Raw genomic sequence first — 18,491 nt, 5'->3', positions numbered from 1 at the left:
GGTGCATGGAAACAAATCAGGCAAAATCTCTTCACTAAATTATTCCCAAGGGCAGATTAAGCTCCAGTGTTAAAAGGGATTTAAACAAATCTCACTTCAACCCTATCATGCTAGGCTGAATCATTGGAGGGAGAATATCCTTTCCTCTCTACACCATCATTTGATGACATCAGCACTGAGAAGCTGAAAAAAGAATGGGAACAGTGGCAGACCCTCTATGAATTTGGTGAAGGCAGAAAGAAACTGGGAACCGTTGCAGTTTGTGAGTATTTTAGTTGCTACTATTATGGCAAAGACAAGGTAAACTTCAGACTCATATGCTTCTAATGACTTCTCAGAAGGACCAAGCACTGTATGAGTTAGCACCTCTGGAGGAGAGCAGTTCAGTGAAATAGCTGTTCTTTGGTAAAACAAATTCATTCGAGAAGGAATCCAGAAGTTTCAGTGTGATCCACAAGAGGTGGTTCAGTAAAATGATAAAAGCATCCTTGGTCTACTGTTACACAAAGTTTAGTTTACAGGTTTCTAGTCTTCTTCGCATGTAGAAGAAAAAAAAGAAAAGCTCAATTTACCCACATTTGCAGTCAGGATTCAAATCAATACTATGCTGCTGAAAACCAGATTTTGGTAAAACGTATTTTTAAGAAAATAATGGACAAAAAATTGACAATACCGTAATGTGTTGCTGAGGACTGGGCGCAGGGGGGATTAGATAAGGAGAAAGAAATCGGTATATTTTCTGTTATACATGGAGAAGCACATAATTTTATGTGCCTCATTTTTAATGATGGTGAAAAGTATCTTTCTACCACATCATACACAAGGTGGAAGTGAAGCAGGTTAACATTTATGTTAACACTCTATCCAAGGTTCATTTACAAAATTCCATCTGCTAAGAAGCCTACAAGAAACAGGATTTAGCTTGTTTAACTTTAAATGTTTTCTAAAAACTTCCATACTATACCTGGGAAAGAAACAAAGATTTAAAGCTTCTTGGGGAAGATGTTTTTTTGTTTGTTTTCTTTTATTTTGTTTGTACCAAATCTGGTGTGCTCATAAGTGGAGGTTCTGTCACCAATTCTGTTTCTTGCGGTAATGAACACGCAAGCATATAGCCAATCTTGTCCCTCAAATCCTTCGTTACTCCACATCAACCCCAGACCTCTTCACACTATCTTGCATGTGTGCATGCATGTGATACTCTCTAAACAGAAGTTACACTCATCACTGAACTCATGAAATCTTTCAGTTTTGTAATTTTTTAAACAATAAGCAACAAGAAAACAGCAGCAACAACGAAGTCCCTCTCCTGCTCATACCACAAATAGCTTTGTACTTCATGAGACCTGCAGGTACGTATGCCTCAATAACAACTTCTGTCCTGCTGCCCAAAATATCTGATGTGAATTTTTCTTTCATTTTAATGAGATCCTTATTTATGAAGATAGCCAGGGACTGAAAATCCTGTTCCGGTTAATCTACTTTGCACACTGTACCCTTCCAGATCTTAGAAACATGTTGATTTGTTTCTCACCTCAAATGCCCCTTCTCACATCTCATCTTCTCACACAATCTCTAATTCCTATGCATTTTTTGGTTATTATTTAATATCTTTTTATAGTGTGACTAGCTTAAAACCCTCCATTCCTCACAAATCTAAATTTTCTTACTGTTTCACTGTCCAGGGTTGGCACAATTACTTCAAATGATCTACTTTTCAGATGATTCCCAGATCATTCCCAGACTGTGAGACAGCCTGTTTATGTGATGGAAAGTACCAGAGGTAACCTTACACCAATATGTTAATTGTTTGCATGAGTGAAAAAAATAAAATCAAAGTGATTTGACTTTTATACTCTGCATTTACCCATGCTTCTGTCTGGTTTCCTTTACTCTTTGCAGAGTGCCATCACCATCACTGTTCACCTCTCAAGTTCAGTTTTTCTTTGCCATACAAGCTATCTTACCTTCTTGAAGGCCTCTAGCTTTATAAGCAAGAAGCTAAGCAGATGTCTGTCTCCATATCCTTGTGGTCAAGACAGGACAATTGTCAGAACAGAGCCGGGTGATGACACTGAAGGTAGTGTGAACTGCGGGCAAAAAAGAGGGAAGAGGATCATGGTAGGAAGCTAAAGGATAGGGCATTTATACATTTAGAAGCAAAAAGTCATCATCAGCCAGCAACCAGACATCTAATGGTATTGGTAGCTGCCTGTGTCCTGGTTCCTTTGTTCTATATTGCAACTTCTTTGCTCACGCTTTCCTTCTAAGACCATTAAGATCTGTAAGAGAGAAACAATTTCTCTACTTGTGAAAAGCAAGTGATGTTTTGTTCAGAAGCTGGGCCCTGCTACTGTTACTGTTTAAGTGAATGGGGAATCTCCCATTGCTTTTGACTGAAGTTTTTGTTTCTGGGTGTCCGGAGAAAGAGCTTTCCCAGTTTTCCTTTGCGGTCTTGGCATGCACATTTCACTCCTCACTTGGAATTGTTCCTCCTTTATTTGTCTACTTCTGTTATTTTCAGGGCTAAATTTAGTTTTCCCTGCTATTTCATTGCTGAGACTAAAGTGGCTACCAATCTGTCCCCACTTAGTCTCTCACTCGTTGTTTATGGAGTTGGTAGCGAGCACATAGGAAAACACTTACTGCTTAACTACCACAAAGAATGAGAAAAATAAAGCTAGACAATGGAAATAGTAGGGATACCCATCCAGCAGTGGACTAAAAGGAGTATCAGCAGAAGTTCTGTGTTAAAGGTGTATTTCTGGGAATTTTCAGAACTAAAAATAGAATTGATAGTACCTGGACTCGTAAAAATCAAATTAAGATACTTCTAGGAGCTTGAACATGAACGCTGCTGACATTCACTTAAATATTTTTCTCTGTGCACTCATGCATCACGAATCTTTCTTTGGTTTGCATTTTAGCTCTTATTTTCAGCACTCACGTCTTTTTAGATCGTGCTTTATAAACTATATGATGAAAAGGCAGAGGAAACAAAGTTGTCTTGTAGGGAGAAAAGAACCATTTCAGATCTGACCAAAAGTTCTAGTCCAGCTGGCTGCAGCCACGGGGTGCCCTCTGTGCTGAACAGCTTCGGTGGGCTGGGAAGGGAAGGGAAGGGAAGGGAAGGGAAATTTGTGACTGTATCAGTCACAACACCTGAATTTGAACCTTGTTCAGTGAAATACAGAGTGCACGATTCTGTTCCCTTTAGTAGTATAAATGTAGACTAACACCATCCTAAATAACAAATCCGTACTCTGTAAAGATTCAAAAGGGCTGCATCCATCCAATGTTTGTAACTTAGGTAATATGAAAGAGGGAAATAGAGAGTTGTGCTTATCTAGGATGACTTTCTATCTTTCAACTGACCTTGCTACCAGATTTTACTAAAAGATCAAGCGATAGCCTTTGCGTCTTTTCCAGCTCAGAAGCAATTGGTTTAGAAATTGTTTTCTAAAAGAGAACGTTTGGAATCAAAATAATGTTAGGCTTTACATGGTTGAGTGTTTTTACCACCCACTGAGTTGCTCTGTTTTACTCTATCTAGCCTTTGCTGGTGATACTCTATTACAAAGAAAAAAAAAAGCGTAAGAGAAAAAACAGTCTAAGGCTACCTGAGAGAATAAACTAAACCATAAAACACCTTGCTAAATCAAAACAGACACATCTATTTGTGGATATATGCTTTCTGGACCACCTTTGACTCTGAAATGTGCTAGTTCTTGAGAACACACAGATCCTTGCACTGAGTGAGAAGAAGAAATTGAATTTGTTCTGCATTGTTATCAGTAAAGGAAATTCTTCACAGCAATACTTGGTGAACTGAATTGCCAGCTGCTGTGATCCAAAACAAAGGAAGAACCTCAAAGCAAAAAAGAAAAAAAAAAAAAGGCAAACCCTGAAACAAAACCAGCGCAGGAGTCTATGGAGTCTTTCTTCAGGTCAATTTTGTCATTTTTGTGTTGTCAACTGTGATGGAAGCAGATCATTGAATATATTTGAACAGTGTCAGAGATGTGTGGTGATTGAAATATTTTTGTACACTTCCCTGACACAAATTTTTTGACTGAGATTTTATGACACAAAAGAAGGCTCCAAAGCAAACCCCTGTTTGCGGCACTGCAAAAGCCTTGCCCTCAGAGGCTTGTAGGAACTGGCACTGCAGACGAACTCTTGCTCAGGTATTAGGCAGCAGCATTGCACCAATCCAACATCAGCTTTCACAGGAGGATTTTTGTAAAATTGGTTTCTGTGCTCCATTTTAATGTCCTTGAGGCAAGGTCACATTTTTGTCCGAAGCTGTGAGTAGAAAGCAGTGTGTAATTACAACACTTCTGTGGCACAGCGAGGGCTGTCTGGCGATCCCCTTGTTCTTTATAAGCAATAATCACAAGCTGTCCCACAGATTTCAGTAAACACTGTAATATTTCAAAGAAAAATAGAAAATTGGGCAATAAATCAACCTGATTTTCTGATTCTCACTAGCTAACAGTAGGGCTACAATATTTAGGTTCCAGTTACTGCAGAGGAAGGTTCAAATCCTTTCCCGTCCAGGATTAAAATAATAATAATCCTTGGTTTCAATATATGGAAATAATTCTCCCAGTTTTATTTTCGTTGAGTTTAATTTTAAGAAGTGTGACTCTGGAACGGGGCTTAAAGATTAGTCAGTCTGCACTGTGCAGTGTTGGGACAATATGCTTATATCTGTGAGAGCCTATGACTAGACTTGGGTGTGTCTGAAGCCAGGCTCATAAATTCATATTTAGACAGTTAAATTAATAAGTGGCCTGATTTTCAAAAATGTTTATGACCCAGCGTCTCCAGCTGACTTCAATAAAATGTGCATATGTCTGTGTGCATGTATGTGTGTGTTCAGTACTTCAAAATCAATCCACGTATTTAGATGCCTAAATCTAGACATCTAAGGCTTGAAAATGTTGCCAATAATAATTCTCTTGGCTTCACCACTGGGAGAGGACACAGAGTGTATTTTAAATACAGGTGCTTCCACAGTAGAATAAGCCATGTGAGCAGAGGGACCTGATGTAACTATTGTTTCTTTGGCTCTTTCAAAAACACTCTGGGAAATGTGTTCTTGGAACAACAGTACTGCCCTTCCTACACCTGAGCAAACAGCCCATGGGAAAGCTATCAGAGAGATTCCCCTGGCTCCCTGGCTGATCCTTCTGATCAATGTTCAATAAAACCAATCGTAACACATTGTTTTAAAGTAATAACATGTAACAACAGAAAACCTTCCCTTAAACTGGTGTTCTGATAATCATGTTTGAAGGAAACTACCCTTAAAAAAACTTCACCTATAGACATTCATACCTTCTTCTTTAGTTTCAAGTAGAAATAGGTTTCCATTTTGAGTCAGATTACATGTTTTAATAAAAATTCACAGGCTGCAATCTATACTTCTGGGGAATGTTTGTCTTTCTAGTTCTCTTGGGAACGAATTTAGCTTTAGTCCTAATCTTAAAGCCATCCTTGTGCTGACAACACTTAGATTTACTTAATGACTTTTACTTAGCAGCAATGCCTACCCAAGAAAAATTTGCAACTGAATGGAAGAATATCTTTGCTTATCAAAGATAAATAAAAAGAAAGTGGCTTACTGAGTAATCTTTGCTTACTGGTTCTTTACGTATAAAATGGCCTGCTTATTTCTATTTGTCACTTGAGCTTAGGGATAATAGGCAGTGGAAAACATACTTCTTCAGGTTAAAAAAAAAAAAAAATGTTATGTTCAAGCAAAAGACGCTTGCTTGGTAGAATTTACCAAATATTGATCAGCTCTCCATCACACTCTTCATGTCTGACGGCCATTTCAGTGGAAAAAAAAAGATCAGCAGGACTGTATAGAACAGTTTGGCTTGTAGTTACGTTGCAGTTAGAAAACTGTTTAGTTTTATGATGAAAAAAAGTCTTCCAAGAAACATAACAAACATTTCTAATTTTATACTTAGAGAATTATTCCATTGGAAAAAATTATGTGAAGCCCAAGCACAGGTATCCAACAACAGCTGGAATCAAGCTTACCACAGAAGGCATTTAAACTAAGAGGCCGGTGTCTGCAAAACTCATGTTTCTTTGATTTCCTCTAGGGAGAATGATGTTGGTGAGATGCAGGCCAGCATTCACCTCACCCCCTGCTTACTCCACTTTACTCTTACAGCTTCTTTCCCATGCTACATTTTTTCTGATTAAGTCCACTGACAAAAGAGGTGGATGTGTCTGCTGGAGTGTGCAAATATAACTGTCATGTAAGGCAGGGATGTTGTGGGAGGTAAGGATTCAGCTTTCTGCTTATTACCACTGTCAAAGGCACAAAGCTGCCCCAGAGCACTGGGCACCCTGTGCTCAGTACAGTCTTTAAGAAACATTCAGAAGATTACTATAGAAAAGATATTACTGTCTCTCCTTCCAAAAATGCATAGTGTTAACAGACAATTTGCCCAAGGCAACGCATAACATCAGTGGCAAACTGGATGTTGGATGTGATAACTCCTGCCATCTGGTCTTGTTCTCAAACTGTGGGGCCACACAGCTTCTCCTAGCGTAAGCAATACATCTTAAGTGAAAAGGAAAACAATGTGCAAAGCAGCCAGGAAGGTAATGAGTAATATTTGAAAAGCAGTTATGAAAATAATACTTCTTAAATCAAAGCACCCAAATGAGGACTGAAAGAATAATTATATTTGTGTTTTTAACATTTTCAGTTGTCAGGATGGCATTTGTTTTCCTCAGCGTAGCAGCAGTAAGTCTGTAAGTCCTTCATATGGAGTTGAATAGCGGGGCAGGGCAGCCTGAGAGGATTCGCGTGACAGGGAAAACAGCATCCTCTAGGAGATGCAGCAACTGAGGCTGGAGGGTCAGAGACAGGAACAATTGTCTCAGTCTCACCCTGGCAGCATGAGATTTGTCACATCTGCACGTGGTCATCCTCTGTTTCACTGTGATGCCAAGGAACATGCTTGTACAGAGCATGGTAATGTAGAAAACCTAAATCTCTGATTAGTGCTAGAGGATGTTTCAGTATCCATAGCTGCCCTCAGGAGTTAAGCCTATTAACATGGCCATTTTCATTTCTCACCTCCTGAATCATGTTTCCCAGGAGGTGCAACAAAGAAATATATGAGAAGTCAAATTGCACTGTAAATGACTTTCACTGTGCGGACATAGGAGAGGTTTTTATTGCAGCAAAATGATGAGAAAGTTATATGTGCATTTTGCACATGAAATAAAGCCTGAGATGAGACCTCTAGGAACAAATCTTAATCCTTCAAGACTTACAAGTTGTCTCACTTTACAAATGAGAGTACCTTCCTGAGAGTCAACTGGATCAAATGAAATTAATAGATTATTATTATTATTATTATTATTTTTCAGGATTGGTCCTTGTTCGGTAAGTTCTCTAAGTAAGTGAAGTGAGATTTTAATTGTTGGCCCTATCTAAATAGCAATGCATATTGATATATAAGCCTGTTGGAGCATGCAAGAGAAAACCATAATGGTGCGTGAGTGCAATTTATTATGCAAAACCATAATGAATAACTTGCTGAGAATCAAAATTCTAACTTTTCCTTCCTGAAATTAAGCCTGTAATACATGTTACTCCTGTGGATGTAAACTGAATGGACTTTTTCCTTCAAGAAATACCACTTGTCTAATGAGACTGTTTAGATAAGAGACATGTTTTTTTCTACTACTACTAGACTCCGGTTTTAGTCAGTTAAGTCAGGAAGTTAATCACATAGCACATCATTAACTTTTACACACTGTCCCAGTTTTAGTGGATTAGTTGTCTGGAACTTGAAGAAACAGCTCTTCTTAAAGAGGAAAAAAAGGAGTTCACCTAGTATTCCAGACAATAGTATATAACTGGCAAAACATTTAAGTTTTTTTCTGAAAAAAAACATCGGTTTTTGTTTGTTTGTTGTTGTTGTTTTCTGAAAAGAAAGATATGTTTGATAAAGATTTAAACAAGAAACATGCAGAATTTGATTTCAGCATCTTTTGGAAACAATGCTAGTTGGCTGACGTGGTGAAAGGGAAAATACTTCTGAGTTAGGTGACATCAGATCAGACAAATTCTTCATGCCGTAATAAAAATTCTCTACTGTGGCCAAGTAGCAAGAACGAACTCTTTGAAAAATAATTCATAAATTATAACAACTGTGTAAATTACACAAACTGTGAATTAAATAGAAAACAATGCAGTATCAAATAAATGAATGTACCACTCATGTCAATGTACAAGACCTAGACTCAATGTCTCCTCTCCTGATGTTCCCTTTTCCCTGACAATATCATCTCTGCTTGAGATAGTTTCTGGATTGCAGATTGCTGGAAAATATGACTATGTTGGCAACGTATTAGTGAGAGCTTGCCCTGTCCTGATGCTCTTAACTAGGCATCTGGTTTTGGTCACTTTTTGGTTGCAGGATCCTAGGCTAGCTAGAGGATGACTCAATCCAATCTGATACAGCCATTCTTCTTTCCATATACTATTAGCCCCAATATGCAAAATGTCAGTATAGAGGTAATTAAAAAATGATGTCCTTCAAGACTGAAAAGAAGTCTGCAACTGTTCAACTGACAGTGAAAAAAGGGAGGCAGATTCTTATTAGTAGCAATTATTTTACATGGGAAGTTGTTGTTATCCCTGGTTTTAAAAGATGCAGTGGGGGCCTCATCTTCTTAGCACCAAGAGGAAGGGATGTGCTGGACATTGTTGGTACGAGAAAAGATGTTTGAGAGCTTTAGAGGTCTTTCTCTCTCTAGTATTTGAAACCTGCTGATTGTTACTCCACTGGGGCTCTGGCCTTCCCATATTAGTGAAGGTTCAGGCTACTTTGCAGCCAGAAGAAAAAAAACATGGCACTTTGAAGTAAAACACCTGCCCTTTTGGAAGCAGGACAACAACCTTGGGGGGGGGGGGGGCCAAATCCTGACTGATTATTTACACAGGAAAACTATGGAACCATAAACAGGACATAAATTACTGGTACAATAGGTTTGGTGCATTATCTCTAAGTGTGGAGATTTTGAGATCCTGCAGAGCAACTATTTCATCCTGAAGTAGAATTCAGAAGGGGCTTTCAGCTGTAAAGATGTAACCATATAGGACTCACTCACAGTGAATAAGGCAAACAGCTGCAGCTTGACGATAGGTGCTGCTACACATAAGATGTATTAAAGATAACAGTTTCTTAAAAAACCTCGTCTAAAACTCAGTTCCTACTGAAGCCAGTAATAGAACTGTGGTTGGCTGGAAAGAGAGTGGAGTATATCTCCAAAATCCACCCCAAAGAAACAGCCCCTGTCATTTGGTACTCTTACCTGGTGATGTCGGTGCTCTTGCAGGGCATGGGCTTTCTGCTCTGTGCCCACAAGTCTCAAAATCTTATCCTGGCTCTACTACTAGTGTTTGGGGTGTTCTTTTGCAGGCAGTTTACAGTCTGTATCTCAGTAATTTTACCTGTAGAATAGAGATGAGAGACTTAGTTCGTAAAACATTTGGAGTATCAAATAAGAACTAGATTTTCTTTACTATAGATAATAACTTTGTGTCCATAGGGATGCCATACTGCTGCAACACAGAGCCTCTTTATTTCCAGTATGATACAACATAATCACTGTGTTGTTTTTTTTTTTCTTTTTCTTGTTGTTGTTTTTTTAAGGATACTTTTGGCAAACTTCTCTGGAGTTAAGCTTTCCAGAGCCCCTGCTATATTGATAACATAATACAAAAGCCTGAATAAATAGTTTGCTTTCTACTTCCTCCCACTGGTTTGCTAAAATATGGGGTTAGGTGAGAAAAGAAGAGGACAGTTACGTTTGCTCTTCTAGAAAGAGATTTTTCTCCCCATGTTACAGCCATACTGCACAACAGGTCATTGCTGGGCAAAAGAGACAATTTTAAGCTAATTTTCTGAGTTCACAGTGGAAAAGTTTTCAACAGGGAGAAAACACAATTTGAGAAGGAACGAGCCAGCTCATTTCTAAGGACAGAGAAGAGGCTGACTGGGACAGCGCAGATGGGTTTCTGTTTTATTTTAGGGCCTGATCTCTATCTGAGTATTTGAGGCAATTGTAATGGTAGGTGTTTAACACAGCAAAGATCCAGGTACTGCAACAAGCAGTTAAGTACTAATGTCACAAATGCTCGTCAGACTTTTAAGTTCACCATCTCTGTGTGAAATTCCTGAATTGTTACACAGATCGCTGGTTATCCTTTCTGTTGCACTAGAGATTATGCAGAACTAGGTGGGGCTTCCCAGCTCCAAAGAGTCAAGATGAATGTCAGTCTGTTCCTTACAAAAGACGTTAGGAAACTGAAGACCCTAGCACTGATCTTACTGGTTTTACCCAAGAAAAGCTCTGACTGGGAATTCAGTTTGTCAGCAGATGCCAGACAAGCAAAAAGGCCATAACCCTTCTGCCCACTGAGGAGAAGCCATTTTGCTATCACTCAGCACAGAGGACAAGCAGAGAAGCCAGTGTAATCCATGCTAGAAAACACACAGCAGGGCAGAGCCCCCAGGCAAGTTAAAGGGAAAATTTGTGCTGTTCCGAAGAAGTGTCCAAATACAAGCATTCATTATTCCTTTAACGTTGGTGGGGCAAACTGCAATATATTGGAAGCACCGACCAATTCTTAAGTGTTGCTCTACTAATAACTGTGAAATGAAAAAACAACTGACTATAAAATTATTAAGGTCATTCTTTGTGGAGAAGTAGATGCCAAAGAAAAACAGTGAGAAAGGTTGACTTCCAGAAACATGAGCAAAGAGATACCGTATTTAGAAGCTGGTCTCTGTTAAAAAGTTGGAAATAAAAGTACTGTTTTGAACTGAGTACAGCTTTTCCCAAGCTTTTGACAGACGTGACTGGCTTGTTACTGCAGCACAGCTATTATTTAGAGGCTTAATAAAGGCGGTTTTATCCAATAGATTCTACAGTCGGGTTTCACAATAAACAGAAGCAGATATAGACGGGTCTCCAAATGACGGACACTGAGTTCAGTGTATCTCAGGTCAGACTTTGTGTGGTAACAGCCCCCAGGGAGTGGGCTGAATATTTATCTGTTTGCAAGACCGTCTGCATGTCTCACCACAACTGAAGTAGAAATGTAGATGCACGGCTCTTTTGCCTGTGGATGGATCACTGCCAGAAACTGATGAATTGTCAGTTATCAAAGAGCCTTGATTTCTCCTGATATAGCGAAGGGAGAGCTTTGCTGGCACGCCGGCCTTCCTGTCCAACGATTCAGATTCACGTCTTCATACCGGTGGGCAAACCTCCCATGCTTCTGTTTTGAGTTTAGAGACCCATCAGACTATTTTGAATTGGTGAACTTTTTCTTCTTGCAATTTAAACACGTTTGTTCGCTTTTCCCTCAAGGGAGGTTGAATGTGAATTAGAACAGGTTCTCTTTCTAGCTAAACAAAAACACATTGTTGGTAGCATTGAATGAAGAACATACCCAAAAGATAAGCGGGTACAAGTGGTCTTTCTGGGCACAAACAATCAGGGCACACACGTACAGACATGCACTCAGGCCTCCTCAGAATTAGACACAGATGAATGGAGACTGGCAGGAAGAAAGGGAATAAGAATTTGGATAGTACTTAAATTGGGTAATTACCATTTCCTTGCCCTGCTCCATCCTCCCCTCTTCTAGCATTGAGTTTGGTTCTCTTCTCCCTTTCCCTGCTTGTTTGCTAAACACACGAATAATTTTTCATTGTATCCATGTCCATCACATGAAGTTCTTATGGCTCTTGATATGAGTTAAGAGCTGCATGAAAATCTCCACATAGTCCATGCTTCATAGTACATGTAAGTAGCATCTATTAATATTTTAAACATGTTGAAAGAAAGGCTATGCTGGTGCCAGATCCATGGCTTGGCTGGTTTCAGTGCATATAGAGCATTTCACTACATCTATCCTCTATTTCTGTTTTTCTGAAGAAACATGAACCCAGTAATTCTAACAACTTATCTTAAAGGATCATCCCTGACAACCCATAGCACACCTACACCATGGGATTATTCCACGGGGAGGTTGTAATGCTGAAGGAGCCCTGATTGTGACAGAGGATGATAAATTTCTACAGCTGTGCTGTAATACAAGTTCAGTAGAGGAAAGAAAAATGCATTTTTTCCCTGATTTTGCAGAGGTACCTCATCACAGAGCAAGGGAACAATAACCTACATTCTTCTTGGCTTGGGCTTGGAAAGCTCTGCTTAGTTCCACATGCCCAATGATCAAAAAAGACGGCAAGATTTCAGAGAAGCAAAAAATGGCTGCAAAGAGCAATATCCAGAGGAAAAGGAGGATGATCACACACAAGCTGCTAAAAGAATAAGATGAACCATAATAGTTCATGATACAATTTTCAAGTGGATTAAGTATTTAAACACCAAGGAGTGGGACAGGTATATTAATACAATATGTAAGACAGACTTAGGAATAATAGGAAAAAGATTGTGAGAGAAAACTTAGATTGACATTGGGGAAACTTCATGAGGTTGTGCTCTCTGCTGTTTAATAATCAGATTGGCAAAAGAAGTGGTGGAAACCTTGTCATCTGAGAGACTTAAAATGAGACAAAGAAAAGTACCATCAGTATGCAGTAGGGAAGATTCTTCCATTGCTGGGAGGTAGAATGAACCATTCACTAGGATATCCATGTAGGCTATTTTTACCCGTAAAGTGCCAGGAAAAAGTACAGTGAAAGGCAGAGGCCAATGCTTTATTTTCATCAGAAAGACAAAAATTAGCCAGGGATAGACAGTAGTGACCTCTGTGGTAAAATGGTGGTGAAATCAGTCTATGGTAGTTTGGTGAAACACTCCATGTCATTGCAAAGGGTATTCAGAGGGTAAACTTTACTATTATAATTTTATTGATAGCCTTAAAAAATCAGATTTTATAAGCCTTTGAACACTAGCACTTTCTTCACAAACTATTGACAAAAGAGAAAAAAATTCTCAGAATTTGAGAATGATTTAGTTTGGAAAGGACCTCTGGAGGCCTTCTAGCCCAAGTCCCCACTAAAAGCATATCTGTCTTTGAAGTCAGAGCAGGTTGCTCAGAATCATATCCAGCCAAATCTAGGAGGGAGATTTTAATAGTTCTTTGGGCAACTTGTTCCAATGTTTGACCTTCACTGAGAATTTTTTTCTGGCATCTAATCAGATTTTCCCTAGCTATATCTATTCTCTTGTGCCATTAAGCTGCCCCTCAAAACAACACCATAATGATAGGACTTATGAAGTAAATTATAAAGTAATTATAAAGTAAAAGTTACAACACAGCAGTGACAGATTAAGAAGGCACACTTTAAAATTAGCAAGTCTTTAGGAGAATTTGCCTTCTCCCAAGGTCTTTTAGCAATGCTAAGAGTGGAAACTAGAATTAAACATTTTTCAAGAAAAAAAAAAAATCTACTAAAATCTACTAAATCTACTAAATCTATTATAGACCTATAACCACGTGTGATACTTTTCTTTTAATGGCTTTTTCTGACACCACGCACACAGGAGTGAATTAAAAACCCAAAATAACAAACCAGTGAACAGATCTTTGAACATTATTCACCTAACAATGCATACATAAACATTAAATGAAAACAAATGTAGAAAAAATGGTTTATTTAACGTTAGTGGGAAGGCAGAACAGTGTGGCGTGGTGACATGCAAGTAATGAGGTACATCAATCTTCAAATTACATCAGTTGCAATAAAAAAAACGAAATGAGACAGAAAGTGTACACTTAAGAGTGGTAATGATTATGAAATTTCCTACTGAGACAAGTTCTATTTCTTGGCAGTGTAGCCTCAGTTAAATTGGTCTGTGGACAACCTAAACAACGAGAAGCACCCAGACGAATGTCAATATTTGAAGTGAGGGAGCAACAGGCATTTTGGACAGCAGGCACATTTTCTTTGGAACGTCCACCTTTTCAGCTTAATATTGTCCTGGAAGAAATTTCAGCAATGTGTGTTTTAAGTGAGTGTGTACGTGTCAGCAAAAGAGCACAGGTCTGTCGGAAGGATCATCCAGCAGTTAAGAATAAGTCCTGTATCTTTTCTACAGTCTGCAAACAGAGACATCCCAAAAACCAGGCTCTTCTTTTATTTATTTTTCTATGCTTCTTCTGTGGTTGTTCTGCCAAGTTTGTATTGAAGTACTGTGTTGATTCTTTCTAAACTGCCACATTTCTACATGAGCTGTAACACAAAAGGTTTTGAAATCCTTGACATAACCTTACTCTGGTTAAAAATGCATTTAATTGTAAATTTCCCTCCAGTACCTATGTCTGTGCCTCAAATCTTTTTAGGGACACAGCTCATGTATTACTGCTGCCTTTTTCTTCACTTTAGTTTGAAACAAGACAATCCCAGAGGCTAGGACAGTTAGTTGTCTCAGCGGTCTTTACAGGGATGCTCATACAGAACAGCCGTGGGGTGAAGATGCAGAGATCATACTGGAAAAGTCTGTCATTTTAATAAAAAAGCTCATTCATATGAATCTCTGTACTGACTTTCCCCAGATTCTGAAAGGAACCAAAAATCAATGCCTTCAGTGATTGAATTCAGTCCCTGTTATTATCAGCCTGTGGATTAAACAAAAATTTCACTGCCACTTCACTTCACTCTGCACGTAGCCAAACATGGACATTGTGCTATATAGAATTCCTCATATAACTTTCTGTTGGTTATTATTATCATCTTGTCTGTGAGCTTGAACACCTGCTGTTTGGGGAAACAACTGCCAGTTTGGACATCTGAATGCAATCCGGAAAATTATAACCATGCATCACTCACAACATCCTTTTCAAAGACACAGTCCAAGCATCATAATTTCCTTGGTTAGTCGCCTGTTAGTATAATTTGTACTAAGATTTTGGAGATAAGTAGAAAAAGTTTCCAGATACACAGCCATATATTCTGTCAGATCATAAAGAAAATCATTACAATTAAAAGGAAAACAAATTATCACTTTTTGGAGTTCCTATAGGATTAAAGGAGGACTGACAAAGTCTTGCTTTAGAGCAAATTTTGTCCATGTGTTGTTTAGAACAATGTAGATAAATATCTTGATTGCTTTTGTATAAAGCATCAAATTAAAGTCTTGTACACAAGTTTGCTAAAGTTTGCAAACACAAGCAAAACACTTTTTTTTAAAAAAAGAACAAAAATTTTCCCAGGTGTGTATGGAAAGAAAAGAATATTTGCAAGGTCTCTGTTTGTTTGTTCTTTTTTTTTAAAGAAACTTCACATTTTTTTTTTTTTTTGAGCTTTCTTACTTTTGAAGACCACCAGGAGGTCCCACTGGTTTTAATAGCCTTTTTGGTCAATGCCTAAATAAAGACACTATAGGACTGTAATCCACATTGGTAATTGGAGCTGGCAGCATGAATTTACTGAGTGGGAATACCAAGAAAGGCTTAGGCACCCCCTTGAAATGTGGCTCATACTCCTCCATCATAAGCCATGGCAACAGAGTTGAACAGCTTTCTCTTCCAGCCCAACAAAGCAGAACTTTGTCTGTGGATTCTCCAATCTTGCCTGGAAGTCTTCCCTGTGCCATAAAGCCTACGTGTCTCTACTAATTAAAGTAAGGAAGACAGATTTGTACAACAAGAGGGATAAGGTTTAGGAGGGTCAGAGGTTTAGAGTGACAAGACAGAACTGTCTTAACTGTGAACATAAAAGCAAAAAGCTCATGTTCTTAATCCCACCTGTTCTTAACCATAGGGAGGTTTTACTGGACAGAAATCACCTGCCTTGGTTGAATTTTAAAGTATTTACATGTTAGTTTTAAGACCTCATTGTTTGTAATTGTTACAGCTCTGCCCAACTTGTTAAATTCTGACTTAATAATACTGCTGATGCATTTGTAATCTCTTCCCTCGCAGCAAAGTGAACTTGGATGACTGAAGAACAGGAAAAAGACTATGAGTGATTCCATTCACGTGTCCCGATGTCACTACTGAATACATGACTCAGTAAATGCTGTGGCAACGTACACAGCTGAAGATTCTTTCTTTTCACTAGCACCTATAGCACATCAAACTAAATGAGGAGTCTGCTCCTCTCTTTCAGTTCTCTTGCTGGTCTATACGTTCAGAGATGTCTGAACAAATACCAGAATCTCCTAAGCTTTGGTACTGTTGGTCGCCACAATCATAAAATGCAAAGAGGCACTGTAGATGAAGATGGGCGAATGAGGTTTGGTTCACTGGGACCCTAGTACGGGGCTAGGTACTCTGATCATATTGACATTGAGTTAATTCACCTTAAGGGAATGAATAACCTGAATAGAAACTCAGCGTCCTAACCTAGGTGACTTGTCTTGAATCTTGTGCTTCCTGGGCAAACTGAACATTGATGTCATGCTCCTGAAATGAATGGCATCAATTATTTGGGGCAGCTGCTGGCCCAGTGATTCAGCTGGATTCAATCTGAAATGTCTGTGAAAATGAAATTCTCAGAAAGCATTTATTTTAAGATAGACATCATTATGTCACCTAGTAAAACCAAAAAATAAAAATAAAAAATAGCACCCACACATCTCTGCAATAAATAATAGAGCAATCTTCCTCTCAAGCCATCTCATTGTAAGAAAAAACTCCAGCCAGAAAAGGCAGGAAATACTTGACCAAAAAGATGTATCTTGCACTGAAATCTGCGAGCCTCTCTCCAAGCAGAATCAATCCAATTCCTCAAACCTTTCATCCACCCAAGAATAAATATCTAGTATAAATCATCAAGAGTGAGTAAAGTCAATTTAACATGTACTGTAATAAGTATTAATCAACCACTATGAAAAGTACAATTCAGAAGGTTTTAATTTGATCTGTAATGTCTCTCAGCTGCCCATTACATGGAAATCTCTTGAGCATTTCATGGAAGAATGTTTTCTCTTGTCCACATTGAATAAAATTCTCAACAATTAAAAAAAAAAAAAAATCTCAAAATATTCTGCCTGAAGGATATTTCTTTACATAAACCATGGACTTCACAGAAGCCAAGTTCATAGCAATAATTTCCCACCTCACTTTACCTCACTTTAGCAAAAGAATTTTGAAATTTTTACTTTTCACAAAAATTACGAGGGTACAGGCTTGTTTTGTTTTTCAAGCACAGCATAAAAAATATTCAGAACAGGTTAAGTGTTGGTTCTCAAACAGAAGAGAAACAAGATAATAAAATACCTCAGACTAAACATTTACACACTGTCTGCCTGGGCTAGAGTCTACGGGCATTTGAGTTCTTTGGATTTCTGGTGGAGTCTTAAGCTATAGCAAAGCGTTTGGCTGAACTGCCAACAGCACCAGTTTACCCAGGAGGCTGCAGGCATCCTTCCATCATTTCAAGATTCAGATTGTCTGAACAAACAGAAAAAAATGTGGAAAAGAAGCTGAAGAATGTCAACGCAGCAGAGAAAGAACCAAGTTGGCCTTTGTGCTATCTGGACACCAATACAGCGTATTTCCCATCACACCTACTACACAGACCGAGCAACATGTTTTTCCCGTGAAATACATGTTCATCTGCCAAACGATTTGGTCTCAGACATCTGGTTCTGAAGGTTATTATGGCTATCAAAAGGGTCTAATATGTGTCAAAAGGCTAGATTGCTTCCTCACATTTTAGCTGCACTAACTGCAAAATAACTTTAACGGGATGGAGTATCCATCTGGATTTCAGGCGACAGACTAAGCCAGCTTTTTTCAGGAGAGCTAAATAAAATCAGGGACTTAAAAAAACATAAAACTCTGCTGCCTACTGAAAGCTAATCCAGACTTCGCAGGAACATATGCAAAATCGGATTTTGTTGTCCTGAAGCTTGGGGGGCGAGAGGGAGGAGAAACAAAGCTAAAAATTCTTATTTTGTACTCAGCCCAGGAGTGGCAAAATCAACTTTGTATCAGCAGCAAAGCAATTCCTCTCCTCACTTTTCCTCCCAGCCAGCTCTGGAGGCACTCCTCCCACTTCCAGGGCCAACGCCAGCCCAGGGGACAGGCAGAGGAGAGAGATTCACCCCAGGATTGCTTATATGTCCCAGGAGGGTGCCAACTGGGCCCCTGTCAGCAGGTGGGGAGTGGAAGCGGGAGGCAGGCAGCCCTACCCAGCTCTGCCCACCCACCCTTGGGCTTAGTGCCTCCAGCTACTCAGAGACAACAGTGCTTGGGGTGCAGGTCTGCTTCTGGTGCTGGACTAGACCTCTGCTGAGATGGAGTTATACCTCCAGGGCACCTTATCTCAACCCAAAGTCAAGGTTTTGCTGTACATGGCACCATCTAGCTGCCACTGACAGCTTCCTTTACTAAAGAGTAAGGTTTGCTGCGTGTCCTTTGGCACAGACCTACTGATCACCAGGGCCCATGAGTTGGGCACCTGTAACTGGGGCCAGCACCTCAGGGCTCTGCTCTGGGGGCTGCTGAACATTACCTCACA

At 39.2% G+C, this 18,491-nt stretch overlaps 1 long non-coding RNA gene across 1 annotated transcript in view; it reads right to left on the bottom strand.

Moving 5' to 3' along the window:
• Positions 1 to 18,491, bottom strand: part of LOC118160340 — a 239,339-nt gene that overhangs the window by 24,629 nt on the left and 196,219 nt on the right. Inside the window, exons 6-7 of the long non-coding RNA XR_004747425.1 lie at positions 9,358 to 9,496; positions 1,968 to 2,090 (exon numbers count right to left, since the gene is read on the bottom strand). This is a non-coding gene — a long non-coding RNA (uncharacterized LOC118160340). The remainder of the gene's footprint in view (positions 1 to 1,967; positions 2,091 to 9,357; positions 9,497 to 18,491) is intronic.

The sequence above is a fragment of the Oxyura jamaicensis genome, chromosome 1 (genome assembly GCF_011077185.1).
Source record: "Oxyura jamaicensis isolate SHBP4307 breed ruddy duck chromosome 1, BPBGC_Ojam_1.0, whole genome shotgun sequence".
In the NCBI taxonomy this organism is placed as follows: Eukaryota; Metazoa; Chordata; class Aves; order Anseriformes; family Anatidae; genus Oxyura; species Oxyura jamaicensis.
The sequence above is the reverse complement of the archived record's forward strand: the minus strand, read 5'-3'. Positions and strand labels throughout refer to the sequence as shown.